This window comes from Chiloscyllium plagiosum, chromosome 6 (genome assembly GCF_004010195.1).
Source record: "Chiloscyllium plagiosum isolate BGI_BamShark_2017 chromosome 6, ASM401019v2, whole genome shotgun sequence".
NCBI lineage: Eukaryota > Metazoa > Chordata > Chondrichthyes > Orectolobiformes > Hemiscylliidae > Chiloscyllium > Chiloscyllium plagiosum.
This window is the reverse complement of record NC_057715.1, coordinates 74627354-74640966: the sequence shown is the minus strand read 5'-3', so window position 1 is coordinate 74640966 and position 13613 is coordinate 74627354. Positions and strand designations below refer to the sequence as shown.

At 39.0% G+C, this 13613-nt stretch overlaps 1 protein-coding gene across 1 annotated transcript in view; it reads right to left on the bottom strand.

Annotated features, from left to right (window-relative positions):
- Positions 1 to 4307, bottom strand: part of ddx10 (DEAD (Asp-Glu-Ala-Asp) box polypeptide 10) — a 246547-nt gene extending 242240 nt beyond the window's left edge. The window contains exon 1 of the mRNA XM_043691861.1: positions 3580 to 4307. The gene's annotated coding sequence lies outside the window, so the exon portion shown is untranslated. The remainder of the gene's footprint in view (positions 1 to 3579) is intronic.
- Positions 4308 to 13613: the final 9306 nt, after the last annotated feature.

Below are 13613 nucleotides of genomic sequence, written 5' to 3'. Positions count from 1 at the left end.
GGTGGTGTCCCGAACGTAGGTGGGGAGTTCTTGGACTAAGGGGGACAGGACGGTGTCAAGGTATGCGGAGATGAGTTCGGTGGGGCAGGAGCAGGCTGAGACGATGGGTCGTCCGGGGCAGTCAGGTTTGTGGATTTTGGGCAGGAGGTAGAAGCGGGCGGTGCGGGGTTGTGGGACTATGAGGTTGGAGGCGGTGGATGGGAGGTCCCCTGAGGTGATGAGGTTATGGACGGTCTGGGAGATGATGGACTCAAAGATTTAGAATTGCAAGATTAGCAAAAGAAAGGGCAGATGATTATGATTACTTCATAAATTAAAGTTTGGCTTCCAACATTAATTTCAATCTGTGAGAGATAGAAATTGAAATCCTCAGATAGTAAAGGGAAAGGAGATCTAACTGAAGATTGTAAAGATAGTTTATCCCACATTTAATAAGTAACCCATGGGGGGGAGGTGGGGAATAGACGTAAAAACTCTCAGGTGTTTTCACTGCAATAAAGTAGGACACTTGAAATAACAGTGTTGGTAGTTTAAAAAAAGCACAGGGAAAATGAATGTGGTAAAACAAGATAAGCCAGTGGAGCTTATTAAAGTGGTAAAGGAGATCACAGTGCAATCTAAAACAAAACTGAAAAAGAAACTCTAGCCTAGTCAGGGATTGGTTAATAGGAGAGTCTTTCAAGTTTTTACTTGCGTGGGTAAGGTTTACTTGTGTGTACCAAGTGAAGTAGATAAAGAAATTAAAGTTTTAAGAGATACAGAAGCAAGTCAATCCTTAATGGTGAGAGATGAGGAGATGTTTACTTTGGAAGGAGCATCGACAGAAAAGATGGTAATATGTGGAATTAGTCATGAGAAGAGTAGACTTCCACTATATAAATTAAGGTTGGAGAGTCTAGTGAAAAGGAGTGCAATGGTGCCAGGAATAACAGAGAAATACTCTGTTCCAGAGACACAGTTTATCCTCAGGTATAATATAGTTGGATCACAGGTGGGAGCAGTATCTATTGTAGTTAAAAAGCCAGTGGAAAATCAGATGTTACAGGAAGAATATCTTGGGATTTTTCCTGACTGTGGGGTAACAAGGTCACAAAGCCACTGGTTGAAACAGGAGGACAAATCGAAGAATAAAAATAAGGGAGTTCAAGTTCAATTATCAGAGACCATGTTTGATCAAATGGTTGAGAAAAACAAGAACAGATGGAGGACAAAATGGATATTTTTAGTTAGAGAGTTTAGTTGAATTGCAACAAAAAGATGAAAAACTAAAGAGTTTTATCAAAAAAGCATATACGGAAGAAGAATTTGAGCATATCCCAGAATCTTAAAAATGAAGTCTTGATGAGGAAATGGAGACCATTACATCTTCAAGAAGATGAAAAAAGGACAGAAATTCATCAAGTTGTATAACTGGTGGGTTATAGAAAGGAGGCGATGCAGGTAGCACATGAATTACCAGTAGGAGATCATTTAGGAATAAGGAAAACTCACACCAAAATACAAAAACATTTTTATTGGCCTGGACTGCATTGAGAAGTGGTTGAAATTTGCCAGACATGTCACACAGTTCAGTAATTGGAAAACTTCAGGCAGTGATAAACCAGCACCATTAATATCTATTCCAGCATTTGGGAAACTTTTTACAAGAGTCATAATTAATTACATAGGACCCCTCCCTAAAACAAAAAGTAGGAATCAGTATTTGGAAACCATAATGGATGTGTCTACTAGGATTTCTGAGGACATTCCATTACACAATATCATAGCTAAAAGGACTATAGAAGAGTTACTCAAAATTTGCTTTCTAGATATGGACTACCCACAGAAATACAATCAAATAACTGATCAAATTTTAAATCAAAATTATCCAAGAAAATAATGGATATCTTAGGAACAAAGCAATCCAAATCTATGGTGTTCTATCCTAAATCACAAGGAGCTTTAGAACAGTGGCATCAAACTTTAAAGACCATGTTGAAGCCTTATATTCAGGACTATCTAAAGGATTGGAATAAAGGAATTCCATTTGTACTTTTTGCAATTAGGAATAATGCAAACTAATCAACTAAACTCAGTTCATTTGAATTAGTTTTGGGGCTTGAGGTGACAGGACCACTGAAATTAATTAAGGAAAAATTGGTAAGTCAGAATTCAGAGAGCACATATTTAGATTATGTGTCAAATTTTAGGGAAAGATTAAATAGAGTGGGTGAGTTGGCTAGTCAGCATTTGAAAGTAGCACAGCATGTGATGAAACAGGAAACAGGCAAGAAATCAAAAATTCATAGTTTTGCTAGAGGAGGTAAAGTGGTAGTATTACTACCAGCAAACTTTAGTGAGCCTTATCAACTCAAAAGGAAAATTGAATGAGGTGAATTATTTGACAACAATATCAGAAAGAAGGAAAATCACAGTGTGTCATGTGAATATGTTCAAATGGTATTTTGATAGGGAGGGAAAGCAAAAGGAGAATGTGATACTTGTTACAACTTGGAGCAAAGAACCAAATCCAGAAAAGTTTGAATTTTATATTTTAATGATGAGGATTAATAGAAATACAATCCATAACAAAACAGTTAGTTGGCTGTCATCTGGCTTGAGGGTGCATAGAAATGTGAAGTTTATATAAAGGGCCATCAGCATACAGATTACAACAAAACCAGAAATTGCTGGAAAAGCTCAGTAGGTCTGGCAGCATCTGTGGAGCAAAATCAAAGTTTCGGATCCAGTGACCTTTCCTCAGAACCTGGTTAATTCTGATTTCCCTCCACAGATGCTGCCAGACTTGCTGAGCTCTTCTAGCAATTTCTGATTTTGTTTCTGTTTTTCAGCATCCTCAGTTCTTTTGGTTTTTAATCAGTTTACATATTGTGGTGATTTTCAACTGCGCTGTTCCCAATGACACATAATGTCTTATAAATGCCCAGTTTTGAATTCCTGGTGATTTAAAAAATTCTATCCCACTCTGCACAGTGGATTAACCACAAGATATAAGAGATGTGTGAGAATGAGACTTTTTTGGCTGAAGAACAGTGTGGTTGTTATTCCTAGTAATGACGTCATGCAGACATAGCCATAACACATATTGGGGAGAACAAGGTCAGAAAAGGTAATACTTGGTGCTTGCCAGAAGGCGGGTAGGCTGTCCTGACCGCTGTCACCCCGGGTGGGTACTGGGGCGGGCTGTCCTAGAGGTGGTCGAAAGGTGTGTCAGGGCAGACCGAGAACTGGAAGGGGCCTGGGGTGGACCGAGAGCCAGAAGGTGCGTAGGGGCGGGCTGCCTTAGAGTGGTCGGAAGGTGGGAGGGACAGGGGCTTGCTGGGTCTGTATTGTATGCACTGTTTTTTATGTAACTGGATTGGCTTTTTATGTACAAATGTCATTGTCGCTGTCTTGTCATATGTGAAACTGGGATTTGAGGTTTGTCCTCATCTCCCTGTAAACTGGTTGAACTGTAGGGTTTGGGGCTTGGCTTTGCTGCTCCTCTCCCTTGTATAATTGCTGCTGTATACAGCCGTAAATGTTAACTTTTTTTTTGTAAACAGTTTTGTAATTGTTTAATAAAATAAATAAAAATACCTGGTGCTGGTTCTCTCACCACATTGCCACAAAGCCCAGTCTGGTAGCTGCAACATTCAGGATTCATTGCTCCACAGGTTGGGTGGTTTCATTCTTTCCAGCGGCAGTCTGAGGTGAAATGTTTCATTTTGTGACAACAGCTTGTTTAGTTGGCCCGAGGTATGCAGGTTCCTTCAGAATTGGGGAGTGGTTTTTGTTATTCTTGCTAAACTGAGCTCAATACCTGCAAATTATATGGCTTCGCATAATTCATCTATTGTTCTTTTAATGTTGCCGAAAACTCTTCAGAAATATGATGCCAAATTAGGGAAACATCAATAGAGCATTACCTAATATCACTACACCCAGCTTTGAAAGTTTCTAGCTTTGACGTGTTTTGACGAGTTGCATTTGGGAGAGTTTGAGAATTCTGGAGTTACTGGAGGAGGTGTCAATACAAATGAATCAGTTTGATGAGCCCCCTCCTTAATCGTTGGGAGTGGCACTGCTCCTCCTAGTTCCAAGGAGCAAAGTTTACACCTGCTTTCCTCCCAAACAGACGCAAATATCGAGAGACGAGTGTAATGCTGGTACGTTTTCGAAGTTTAAGTCGACTAGTATTTGGGGAATTCGGTAACCATGGAAAATGAAGATTCCCCGAATCTTTCTGACCAAAAGCACAGTTTGGAAGTCTGAAGCTGGCACGTTGGAGAGTAAACAGAACCTGCACTGTGGAGGCAAAAGGGAGTGATAGTGAGTCAATTAATGACAGACTATTTTAATTCAAGACGTTATCTTTATTCTAAACCGTACTCAACCAATTCAATTTAGGTTTTCGAAATGCATTATAACACGGGTTTACAGCTGCAAACTTATTGTGATTTTTTTTTCTCGCGAATTAAAAGACAAGGTTGCACAGCAACATTTTTAAAACCTGTAAGAACCAGTTTTGGATGTTTTTACAAGGCGGGGCCAGTTTTTTTTTTAAAGTTCAAGTTTTACATTAAATACACTTCCATTAAGTCTGCATCCAGTGTTATTTAAACTCATCTCGTAGAATGACTATAATGGGGAAATTATCCGTTCAGAAACCTGCTCTGTTCTGTCCAATGGCATTCCCTCCTAACGTCGGAGAGGACTCCCCGCGGTTCGCCTCTAACTCAAGCGAATGCCAATGTAGGAACACCAAAACAAAACCGACCGAATGGTGATCTGGGGCATTGCCAAGATGCTAAGGTGTCTTTGTAGCCTCATTTATGTCATTCAACTCTGGACTTTCTTGAAGTTTAGTGGTTAAAAGTTGATGAGGACGAAAGCAATCCTATAAGATTCATCAACGACAAGCTCAATGTAACAAATTGAAAATCTAGATGCGCACAAATTAAGAGTAAACTAATGCATGACAGAGGCGAAAGTGAGGACTGCAGATGCTGGATATCAGAGTTGTGTGTGTTGCTGGAAAAGCACAGCAGATCAGGCAGGTCGTGATGAAGGGCTTTTGGCTCCTGCTCATCCGATGCTGCCTGAGCCTGCTGTGCTTTCCGGTACCACACTCTCCACTCTAATGAATGATAGACACTATTGTTAAAGTTGCGAATTTAACTCAGATTCCGCTTCCCGTCGATGGGTGTGTGTGTGTGTGTACTTTAACCTCTTCAGTTTATTAGTAAACTAGATAGCAAAAGACAAATTAGAGTGCATTACTTCCTCATTGTTTATTATTACATGCCGTTTGAACACACAACTTATGTCAGAACTCAACACCAGCAGCAGTGTGTGGAGGTGAATTGTCGTCATGGCCAGCTTGACCAATAAGAATCACTATTCTAGCCCATCAGAACAAGCCTATCCAATAAGGAACAGCTCCTCAAGGCAAAGGCCACACAGACCTAAACTTCCTTTTAAATGGAAAAGAACGGGTTGTTTGAATCTGGAGGTGCACTAAGATGCATTGTGTCTGATAGATATATGCCACAATTTCAAATGGTCGTGACACAGAGATGCAAAGTTTTGCACCAAATAGTGAAAGGTTGTTAAAGAAATACATGTGGAAAATAGTTTACCTATATTGTGTCTAAGACAGTTTCTACAAAAATTAAAGTGACTGAAAGTATATTGCTATAGCACAACTGTGACTAGAGCAATTGAGTCATATAGTACGTCTAACTTGGCTACGCTGACCAGGCATCCCAATCTGAACCAGTCTGCCAGCATTTGGTCCATTTCCCTCTAAACCTTTTCCATCCAAATGCTTTTAAATGCTGTAACTGAACACACCTCCACTACTTCCTCCCACAGCTCATTCCATATATGCACCACTCTCTGTGTGAATCTAGATGCGCACAAAGTGACGCATCTAGATTCAGGTCCTTTTTAAATCTTCCCCCTGTCACCTTAAACCTATGCCCTCTTATTTTTGACTCTCCACTCTAGTAAAGAGACCTTGTCTATTCACTCCATCCATGCTACTAATGATTTTAGAAACCTGTATAAGACCATCCCTCCGGTTCTGACGCTCCAGGGAAAATAGCCTCAGCCTTTTTTAGCCTCTCCCTATAATTCAAACCCTCCAGTCCCAATAACATCCTTGTAAATATTTTCTGTACCCTTTCAAGTTTAACAACATCCTTCCTATAAAAGGGTGACCAGAATTGTATGCAGTATTCTAAAAGTGCTATCACCAATGTCCTGCACGGTTGCAATATGACATCTTAACTCCTATACTCAATATTCTGACAAATGAAGGCAAGTGTGCCCAAGGCTTCCTTCACCACCCTGTCTACCTGTGATTCCACCTTCAAGGAACTATGAACATGCACCCCTAGGTCCTTTTGTTAGGCAACAGTGCTCAAGACCCTGCCATTAACTGTATAAGTCCTGCCCTGGTTTACGTTAGTAAAATGTAACACCCCACATTCATCTAAATTTAAACTCAATCTGCCACTCCTCAGCCTATTGGCTCATCTGTTCAAGGTCTCTTTTGTGCTCTGAGATAACCTCCTTCACTGTCCACTACACCACCTGTTTTGGCGTCATCTGTAAATTTATTTTACCTCCTATGTTCACATCTAAATCACTTATATAAATGACGAAAAACAGTGGGCCCAGCACCAATTCTTACAGCAAGCCACTGATCACAGGCCTCCAGTCTGATAAGTAACCCTTTGCTACCATCCTCTGTCTCCTACCTTCAAGCCAATTTTGTATCAATTGGCTATTTCCTTCAGATGCCATGTGATGTAACTTTACTGCCGGACTGCTATGACTAGTCAGCAATTTCTATTGAACAACATTGATTTTCATTTCTTAATCAATAACATAGCAAAATTACTGACTTGATGCAACTAAACCATAGAATGGTTATTGACAGTTAGTCATAAAAATGTTGAATTCACTCATTTGTAACTGAGAATTCAAATAAATGGATTCGGTGATTATGGTGGCCACTACATTTTGATCTGCTGGTTAGAAGTTCAAGGCTCAATTTTTTTTGAGGCTGTATAACACTTGCAAGTATAAGCAGTGCTTTAGGGAAACCTGTTTTACAGGACTATGTGGCATAATATCAATGAACAAGGTAATGGATCAAATGTACCTACCTTCTGAATCGATGAAGGCCACCTGCTGCCATGGAAATAAATGAGAAAGGCATAAGTATAGTCATCTCCTTGTCACTGTCAGGAAGGAAGAAAATCAAATAACTCTTTCCTCCAGGCCTCCCCATTATTATTTTGGCGACATCTGAACATGCTTCAATAATTGTGAATTGCAACCAAAGGATAACAATGGACTTTAGACAATTTTGTGCATTATTTTTCATCCATGTGGGGATCATTGCAAAATCTGACACGTAGTGCCATAATTTACTGCCAGTTGTATAAATCTAAATCTATTGCTTCAGTATGTCAGAATGAGACTAATATATTCTGACTGATGCTAACAAATTACGATGTGGAGTTTCTGTAATGTGTTTGGCCCAGCTAACATCATTTTATCTGGTCTGTCAGTCTTCTATTACTACAAAAGATTGACAACCAGCCGTCAACTGATGTTATTGAGAGCAAAATTGCACAGGAGTTCCTGTGATATTATGTGTGCCCTGTTGTGCTGCTGTAATTTACTTAAAGGTAGCAGACACTAGCAGTCAATTAGAGCCAATTAAAAAGTAAGATCAAAATTATCAACAACTTCTATTTATATTTGTATTATGAAAAACATAATATGTCCCAAGGCACTTTCCAGGAGTATTGTGACATGGGCATTGTGACAATGTCAGTGGACTAGTAATTCAGGGCCCAGATTCACTTTTCTGGGATGCAAATCCCATAGCAGTGGTTGATAGAATTCAAATGCAGCTAATAGGTCTGAAATATAAAGTTAGTCTCTGATACGACAAAGCTACTAGAGATAGTGTTAATTCTGCTTTCTCTTCACAGATGCTACCTGTTCTGCTGAGTTTCTCCAGCAATTTATGTTTTTGTTTCAGATTTCCAGCATCTGCAGTTTTGTTTTACTTCATTTTAGTATGTTGTAAGTACCCCTCTTGTTCACAAATGTCCTTCTGGAAAGGAAGTCTGCCAATTTCATATTGGGTTTTCTGAAGTGTGAATATCAGCACAGTGACCGTCACAGGGAGTGAAACATTTCACCTTGTTCTTTTGCTGTAAAGCAAAAGAAATTCCAATTTAGTCTGCCACAACTCTCAGCTTTAAACATAATTAAATTCAAAGGTCCAGGCTACAAATGCACATTAAAAGGCATGTTGCCAAAACGTCTTGGACTTTTTGAGTGAGGCATCACCACCATTATCTCAAACAATCAGAAGTATGTAATAATTTGATGGGAAGTCATCCCAGCTTATTGACAGATAAGTTTTAAAAGTGAAATCTTAGGTTGCATTACACTAAATGTTGAGCCCCAGACTTTGCTGAAATTCCCCAAATTTTTAGAGGTGCCAGACACATTACAAAAATCAGTAAGCTCTGAGGTGAGAAGGAGTGAATAGGATTCCCTTGGTTATTTGCTCACCTCCTCAATTGGTCAAAACAAGCTTAATTTCAGAAGATCCCTTCCCATTTGGATTCCTTTCCTCCACACACAAATGAACTTGTTTGAAAAATCTACCTTCCTCCCAGCCCTACCGCACCCCCCAATTTATCTCTGTTTCCCCCTCCCCACCACATTCCTGATGAAGGGCTTGAGCCTGAAAAGTGACTCTCCTCTTCAGATGCAGCCTGACCTGCTGTGCTTTTCCAGCTCCACACATTTTGACTCTGATCTCCAGCATCTGCAGTCCTCACTTTATCCTTGTTTTAAAAAGGGCCAATTTAACTGGGTTTTGTGAATTAGTAAAGGGTATGTTTTTAAATAATTAAACATGATAAGAAACAGTAAAGCAATGTACACATTAGTAGATGGCACTGTTGTGTTGATGTTGAGCAGTCAATCTTGAGATTCTCGGTTTTGTAAGTTAATTTTAAATTATATTTGTCTTGATGCTTTTTGACCTATCTGGCAGCTCAGTGAGTTTTTCACCTTGGTTCCACCTGCAGTAGAGGGCTATGCAGAAATATGGGAAAAATGCAAGAGATAGGCATTAAGGAATAGAACCAGTACAGTGGGCCAAATCCTTCTGTGCTATAACAAGTCTGTGATTTATCTTTTAAATGGCTGTCCTCAAAACTGACTTTCACAGCACTCTAACCAACGGACTAGGATGTCTAACCAATAACACACACTATTAGTGTGGCAGTCAGTTTTAAATACTTTTTTTTAGTTCTTTATTCCTGGAGGATAATACAGATGTACCTGGAAAAGGTGGCAAAAGGGAAAGATACTCAGCCCATTTGTTTTCCCTGCTTGTCAAGCCTTTCCCTGTTTTAAGTCACCCTGATGTGATAAATGCGACCACCTTTGCTATAGTAGTTTGTGGACAGTTGCTAAATTTACACTCCTATTTCTTTTCTGCAGCTGTCTTTATTTTTTTTTAAACAGCACATGCTTGAATTAACTGTAAAAGAATATTTATAAATACTTTGGGGCTCTGGTCGTCTTGCATACAGATCTCTCTTAACATAAGCAAGATCAATATGAGAGTAAATCAGAGCAGTGTGATGTCAGGCTGACACTGGTTAAATTATAAAATACCAGTTGAACCTCCATTGGCATTGTCCATTGATTTCCTGCAGATGTGTTGGAACTGAATAGAACTTAGCAACTGCAATCTGTTCCTGTCTTGTGTTATTAATTGGATCATAGTTCTTCCAGTGTCTCAGGCTTTCAACTTAGTTAAGACTTCTGCTGGGACTTGAATTTTTTGTTCTGTACACTTTTAAAAATTTGATTACCAATGCAATGTGTGGCCAGGTAAGTATTGAAAATAAGTGAAAGTATCATTTTATCAATGCTGTATTCGCAACACTGCAAATTTGAGTTGTTTATGTTCATACTTTTCACTAATATATTCCATAATTTATTTAGTAGCAGATTGGGCTCAACGTGGCATCATGCAAAATCCTGTTCATTCTCTCATTAAGGAAACAAAAGATTTATGGTGTTTCATGAGATAGAGAAGATGAAAGCACAAAGTAAATATCTCCAGACTGTCCAATATCATATTATTAATGTATATTCAATTACATAAAATGAAACTGAGTGAGTGCTATTCTGGTAAGGGGGACTCGCTTAACATCCAACACTAGATGGTGCAACACCAAACGTGCAGATTTATTTTTCATCTGCTTTGGATTTGAGTATTTATCATGAATGTCAGACAAAAGGCACATAGTATAATGTCCATTGATGCTTGCTTAGACTTACTGTGGAGAATGACTGACTGACTGAAGCTGAACAAGTAAGCATATGAAAAGATACATTCAATATCAGAAAAGAGTTATTAGTATCTGACTGTCACATGCTATTTGTAATACTTAATTTATATACTGAGAAATAATGGCTCCTTTCTTTGTCTCTACTGGTGTAATTCCAAATCCAAATCCACAGTTAAGTTTGATGTGACACACTGGAGAAGTTTAGATGTTAGACAATTGTCTGGAAGTATGCCTATTTCTTTTACAGTGAGACAGACCATTTCTGTTGTTTTGTATTAACATGAGTCTCGGCATCAAATATTGCATTTTTATATCTATCTATTGTCTCGTATTTAGCACCAATTGCACTGCCTTCTGACTGTGGTATTTGTCAAGGTGATATGGTTAACATAAATGCTGCACGGGTGCTACAAGACATGGATGTTCTTGGTGTATTCTCAAGGCTAACTGGATATTTAAACTCAGGAATGTAGATCTAACTGGAGAACCACAAGTGTTAAAGATTCTACATTAGATCTGTGGTAAGTCAGAGATGCTTCTTGGTACCAGTGCTGTTCGATGATTTCAATGGACTGGGCCCTAGAACACATCTCTGCCAGCAGTCCTGTACCGATGTGGATAATGCAGATGTTGTGCCCCGTTACAATCAAAGATTTCAACATGAGACAGTCACCTGTGAGAGACTTTGAACAAGTGGCAAACTATTTCCAAATGGGTGTAGTGAATCTGTCAGAGTAAGGAAAATTGAGTAAGGACCTGCATGGGAAATAAGAACCCCTGCCAAAACAGAAATTTATCAGATCTGTTTCCTCACAATAATTTTATATGTACCTAAAACATGAGCACTGCTAAACAAAGCATAGAAACTGCAAACATTTCTCCATATTCACTGTCAGTCAAGGTAGCTGGTGAAAATTCAATGGTTCAATTTCATTTGCAGATAACAACACAACCAGAAGATTGATCATCACCACTGGGCACTGTCAGTGTCCATCTCAAAGTCAAATTTCCACTTTAGCTTGGGTACGGTAGATCACAATCAAAGGCAGAAAGCGACAGCAACAATTTAGAGATTAGAAAGAGCTACATGATTCTCAATCTAGCCTGGTCAAATCAGAACTAGTGAAATACTGATGCTTGGAATAAACATGCAGTCATGGATGGTCAACTCTGCGGGCCTATGCTGCCTAAATGTAGTTGCTCACTTGTTAATTCAAATTACATCAAGAACAGAGCACATAATTTAAACTGACACTCAGTACATTACTAAGGCAATGATTCACTGTGATAAGTACATACCCTCAGAATGATATCCACTCTGCCTGATCAATGTATGTAATGGTTCTTATGATACTGTTCAAAGAACAGAAATTTCTATAAATATTCTGTCTCTATCTCATTAACCAAAACAAATTAGCCAGTGATTGATTTTTATTGCTGCTTGTGGAATCTCATCATATTTAAATTGAATATCAAATTAACTATGTAACAACATTGATTGTACTTAAAGACTATCCTTTTGCAGATACATTTTTACCACAATTCCTCAGCATTCTCATTAACAGGAACCACAATGTTCAGAATGGAAATTCCGTTGCACAATCCAGAGAGATCAAATGTTGAATGCCATCTCTTTCTTACTTACTTTTTCCTTAAATTTTGCCTCAGTGGAAGAAACGTGGAGACAGGTCCTTGACAGCAACTAGATCATGTGAAGCCCAATGTCATATGTCTGGATTATCTGATAATTTTTTTGCAGAGAAAACTTGGGAAAAACTGTTTTATATTTAATACTGAAGGCTTTTAAGTAAAAATGCATGTTCACAAGCTTTGGAAAAAAGGATAGCTCCATGCTAATCGGATATTGCTTATCCCAGAAATGAAGAAACAACTTAATGTCCCTGAGTATTGGGAAAATATATTTCATTGCTTCATGAGAGAACTTTTGATCTCTCGTTTGTGATCAAATGGGTAGAAAATGGATAAACCTTTACAGGACAGTCACAGATTTCTGTTGACATTCAACCTGACAACTGAAATTTTGAATATTACACACAAAAGTGTGGAGCTAAAGGTTGCAAAGCACAGGAGCTCATAGGGTGCGTGTGGTTCTATGCTGGGCTGTGGGACAAGGTCAAGGATGATTATTCTCTTACAATTAGGAACATTAATATTAAAATGGGAGCAGGACCTCCAGCCCTGCAAGCCTGCCCCATTCTATACGACCATGATTGACGTGCCCCAACCGCCTGCTCCTGGCAGTCCTAAACTCTTCGATATTTCAAAAAATCTGTTTATTTCCTCTTTCGTTATTTTTCAGTAATCCAGCCTCTGGATGTCGAGAATTCCAGACAATCACTACTCTCTGGGAGATGAAATTCTTTCACAATTTTAGTTTTAATTGTCTACTTATTTTCACTGATGGTGGGGGGGGGGGATTATCATAATGTTTACCCTGTCAAGCTCCCTCAGAATCTTGAATTTTTCAATATGATCATCTGTCAATCTTCAAAATGCCAATGAATACTTGCTTAAACTGTTCAGCCATTCTTAATAAATCAATCCCTTCAACCTTCAGCAGGGATTAGTCCAGTGAATCTCTTTGAACAGTCTCTAATGCCAATATAATTTTTTTTTATGTTATATGTTTACTCACTGAATTGGAAGATTTGTTTTCAGATAGTTCATCACCATGCTAGATAACATCATCAGTGGGCCTCCGGTGAAGCGCTGGTGTTCTGTCCCACTTTCTATTTGTGTCTTGGTTTGTTACGGTGGGTGATATCATTTCTGGTTCATTTTCTGAGGTTGGCAAATGGGGTCCAGATCCATGTGTTTATTGATGGAGTTCCGGTTTGAATGCCACTCGTCTATGAATTCCTGTGCATGTCTCTGTTTAGCCCATCCTAGGATGGATGTGTTGTCCCAATCAAAGTGGTGTCCTCCTTCGTCTGTATGTAAGGATACTAGTGATAGTGGATCATGTCTTTTGGTGGCTAGTTAGTGATCGTGTTTCATGGTGGCTAGTTTTCTGTCTGAGATAGTGTTTGTTACAGTCCTTGTAGGGTATTTTGAAAATGACATTTGTTTTGCTGGCTGTTGGTAAAGGGTCCTTTTAGGTTCATTAGTAGCTGTTTGTGCGTTGGTAGATTTGTGGGCTACAATGATGCCAAGGGGTCAGAGTAGTCTGGTAGTCACCTCTGAAGTGTCCTTTGGCTAAATTTC